Raw genomic sequence first — 5,128 nt, forward strand, 5'->3', positions numbered from 1 at the left:
TTGTCCATTCAATTCAAATATGGATCATTGAGCTACTACAAGCAAATACCATCATACGGTCCAATTCAAATGAAATTCCAAATGTGTTTATCCTAAATATGATGACAAAAGCAAAAATGTGTATGTGTATGAATAAAGTGGATGATTATAAAGTTTGAACATGCCCGTACATGTATATCTTTAGGTTTGATATATGAATTTGAAATCAAGAAATCCCGGCTTAAAAAGTGTACCTCCGTTTAAATGAACTACAAAAGCTAATGATGGAGTCGAATTCCAAAATTCCAATCTTAGGTTTGTAATTCTGGTACACCAAGGTATATCACGCATGTTCAAAAGTATCGTTATCTCATAGTCCAAACTATGAAACAAATTGATCAACCAAGAGTGCACACACTATTGACCATGTATATCTCAATTACGTTGCTAGTCACTCAAATACAGACACCTCACTCTTTATCTGAAGCCAACCCCCCCCCCCACACACACACACATATATATATAGAAGTCGTTCTCTCCCCCAAACACCAACACACGAGCACATTAACACCCCTCTCTCTCTTCTAAAGTCCGGACCCCAATATAGGTCTCTATCACTTTGTCTCTCGGGCATGCACACATCTCTTCCCCCACTCTCTAAGTCTCCCGGCATCTCTCTTTCCCAAGCACACACACTATGTAGAGTGTATCTTTCCCATACACAGAAAACGTCTATCTCTCTAGTTATGTGTTCTCGCGCACTCACCTCACACACTACCCCCACTGCAAACAAGCACACTTTGTCTCCTTGTGCACCACTCTCCTCTTTCTATCTCTCCCACATGCGGACCCGCCCCAGCTCCTTCCCTGTATACATATATGTCGTGACTCTTTCCATAGCTCCCTAATGTATCATCGTTCTCGATCTCGCACATTGTTCTCTACACCATCTATTCTAGACCTCTCATGAAGTCCCTATCACACACACGATGACTCGCTTCCCTTGCGTCTCAATACATAGGCCAATTTCGAACAACATCAACATTGTCTCCCTATCTATACGCCATTTATGGACACAAACGACCCCTCTCGCCCCCTCTCTTCCTCTCTCTCTCTACCTCTCTCTCTCTCTCCGTCTCTCCCTCTGCTCTCTCTCTCTCTCTCTCTCTCTCGCTCGCTCTCACACCCCTCTCCCACATGCACACTCGATGTCTTCCAAATAGTCTGCTCCCCCTGCCCGCACCCATGCTATCCCGCTACTACACATGTCACACCATTCCCCCTTCCCTTATACTAGGTTTACATCATTAGTGGTCCCTCTACTCCACATACACACACTCCCTCTCACACACAAACGCGTGCACAAACACACACATAGACGCACAAACACCCATTTATCTGGATCCTCATCTCTTCCCATGTCTACATGCGTATCTCACACACTCACTCTATCATTATGTATATGTGTCTCCACATTACACAACACAAAGCCCCATGTACATGTCTCTCTCTATCCTCCACACACATATACACAAAGAATCTGTTATCATTGCTGTAGTCTCTAGACATATCACACACGCACACTGTCTCTCTCTCTCGCAAACACGCTCAACAAGGGTTTCCCCATGAATAACTTAACGTCTATTCATCAACAGTCATGGCAGTACGGCGAACACGAGACGTGAAAAAGAATAAGTCTACACGTGCTTAGACCACCTAGTATGACTACTAGGACTAGAGCAAGCCAAAAAGTGTGCAGCCGTCACCCCCTCCTTATCGGCGACGGGAAAACCTTTGTTTTACACAGTCGAGAAGTCATTGTGCTAAGGCCCCACATGCTGAGGCGTTAAATAGAATGTAGATGCTAGTTTATGAAAACAAGTAACGATAATATGTTTGTATCTCCATACTTTTATTTCTTCTCTTATAAAAAACTGAGTTGGTGATGATGGTACGCGTGCCATCTTGCAATATAGACCGTCCGATCTATATCTGGCGGATGGAAATTAAACTAAAAAATACCCGCACCCCTCTCCACATTGCAGACAAGGCCTTCCCTCGTTCATCCTTATCTCCAACAACCTCGTTGTTGAGCAATTAAGAAAGGAAGCCTCTAGAACAAAATGGCCTGGTGGCCACTGCCGGCGTCGTCAATCCCCATGCCTCCGCTCAGTCCGACCACCAATCACCACCACGCCCCACTCCTCTTCACCTTATCTCATATTTCTCGAGATGTCATTAGTTTTTACACATGTGATTACTCCCGCATGGGTCATTCACAAAAAGTGTTTTATAAAAAAAATGCATCTTGATGTTCCATGCAATGCACGGATCTTGCTAGTACTCCTATAGAAGGCTAAGTTGGTGATGACCGTGTGTCTGTCATCCATTGTTTCTAAACATTAGATCTGCATCTAACGACTGTGAGGTAAGTTGTTGCCTTTTCTCACCAACATACCACTTGTCTACCAATTTTCAGAAAAAACCCAGAATTAGTATCTTAAAACGAACCACATCACTCCTTGACCTCATCAAAACAGCCCAAGGAATATATTCTAATTGAAACATAATATATCTCTAGTGATATATGTATATCAAAATTAGAGTGTTTTGTATCAAGTTTATGAATAAGTATTGTTCTAATTATGATTCGTTGCAATGCACATGAAAATTGCTAGTATTTCCAACCATGCATTTCTTTTCCTAGTATTCCATAGTTTCAAGTTTTCCATCAAGATATTAGTCACTCATGGTTGATATTTACTTTCAATCATGTACACATATGCACTATGTAACTAGCCTTGCTTATTGGCTTCCAAAGTTAACTTCCACTCCTACTTACAATATGTAGAGTATATAACAAAAAACTACCACTTTCAACCAGCCCTAGGAAGAATCTATTGTACAAAAAATAGCAAAAACATACCCAAAATTTCTTAATCCACGCCAAAAACTACTACCTGGTACTCCTATCGATTAGGTTCGATTAAACCCATTTATGGCAGGGTTGGCCCATACGTCCGTGCTGACGAGGCAGCTTAAACCAACACATTTTGTTTGACCGTTAACACGACGGACCCACATCTGACCTTCTATCCTGTTATTCCCCCTCAAATCATTATTTTTCCTGAACATTACTTCAAACAGTACTGATGCGTGTTCATCAGTGGCGCCGGTGGTGAGCGAGTTGGCCACCGCTTCACCGGACGGGCCGGACGCCGCGCTGGCCTCCGCACGGGTTGCCAGGCTGGCCCGAGCGTGACTCACGAGCGAGCAAGCCACCACACTGGCCTTTGCTCGAGCCAGATGGCTAGCCTTAGAGCGGCATGCGCGAGCAAGCCCTCGCGCCGATGTGCCAATCTAGCCAGCAAACCTTGCAGACAAGCAGCTGGACGGAGCTATCTTGGCTAGCTAGCGGCCGCGAGCGCCGGACGAAGCTGGCATCCGGGTCGCCGCAAGATGGGCTCCGCACCGCCGACAGGTTTGACCTCGCCTTCTGCCGGCGGCGGTAGCTGCATCCCATGGCCGAGGATGACTAGGTGGACGGGCCGGAGGTATGAGGTCACTCGGGGATTTTTGTGCAGCCTGACATGTAGGTCCCACAAGTCATAACGCCCGGTCGAATAGAAGGCGTTGACTTAATGGGCGACATGGGCCCTGTCAGAGGTTAGAGTTAGATTCTAACCCTGAAGTAACTCTAACCAAAGTGGTGTTTGGATGGCAGGGTTAGATTGACAACAAATGTATCCAAACAGGGCCATGGTTTGAAACATGCCTATAATGGCACTTTGTAGGGCTACTTGGTAAGAGCATGTAAATTGGTTGATAAGGTAGTCTTATCTTAAGTCTACCACGTATGCAAGTGGTAGTAGTTTCCTGGCATTATTAGTGGTTTCTTGCATTATTAGGGGTTTCTTGTAAGGAACAATGTATGTACTACTAGCGACAAAAGGCGATTCTAGGTTGTGTTGTACTCCAACGAGTACTATTAGTGGTCACGGGAGTGTATACCTCGTTTTGTGGGTTCGATCCCGGCCGAACGCACAGCGGCCTTTTTTTTAAATAGTAACTTCGTTGCGAGCCAATATTTTACATGGGTAGTTTGAGTTTTGAAGTCAAACGGACGTGCGGCACCACAATCTGGGTGCACTGGATAGCCTAGCCACGTGAATGGGTTTTCCTTCCCAGCATCACGTGGCTCGCGTGCTGGCCCTAGCCGCACCTCGCTTGCAGCTTCCTCATCAGCTAGTCATATTTAAACTAGCGCCTCCCAATTAAGCCCGAGGAGCCGGAAAAGCCTGGCGGGGCATTGGGAACTATGCAATATGGCTCTGTACGTAAAGTGCTCTACTACTACTTTGTAGCTTGTGGTGTTGCACGCATGACTTCACTCCATTATTGGCTCTACTATAAAAGAAATTCCTCTTGACGTGTTTTTTTGAAACGGAGGCAAAAGCTTTGCTTCATCTCATTCATAAAGAAGGAACTACTAGCAAAGTTCGACGAGATCCATTACACCTCCACAAATGGAAGCGAAAAGCCTAGTCTCGATGTATCAAATAACTCAAATGTTCTGCCCCCGCAGTAACCATCGCTGATAAACAGCCTACTAGTGTGTGCGTGAGAGGAGCGGTTGAGTAGGCCAGCTACGTGAGAGGAGCGGCTGAATAGAGCATTGATTGTACCCACTAGGCCACTACGCAAGTGTACTTTCACTGCATTGACAGTACAGTGATGGTTCTAGAGAATAGTAGTACCCTCCACTTCCAACGGTAGCTCCTTAGCCCTGAGATTCAAGAGTTCAAAATTGGTGCACTATACTAGACTAGACTAGAAGTACAGTACATCGCACTACTAGTTGAGAAAAGTAGTAGTAGTATTGCTACAGTACGAGTACGTACTCCTCCGTCACATAATGTAAGACGTTTTTTGACACCAGTTGGTGTGTACAAAAAATAGCAAAAACATACCCAAATTTTCTTTATCCACGCCAAAAACTACTACCTAGTGCCAAAAAAATTCTTACTAGTACTATTATTTATAGTATAATGCAATCCCATAACGTCCCATAATGCTAGTACTAGTAGTAAATAATAGCCTCACCCCTTCGCTAAGGAACGATCTATAGTTGGAAGGGACGAGGCCCTGC

The sequence above is a fragment of the Triticum dicoccoides genome, chromosome 5B (genome assembly GCF_002162155.2).
Source record: "Triticum dicoccoides isolate Atlit2015 ecotype Zavitan chromosome 5B, WEW_v2.0, whole genome shotgun sequence".
In the NCBI taxonomy this organism is placed as follows: Eukaryota; Viridiplantae; Streptophyta; class Magnoliopsida; order Poales; family Poaceae; genus Triticum; species Triticum dicoccoides.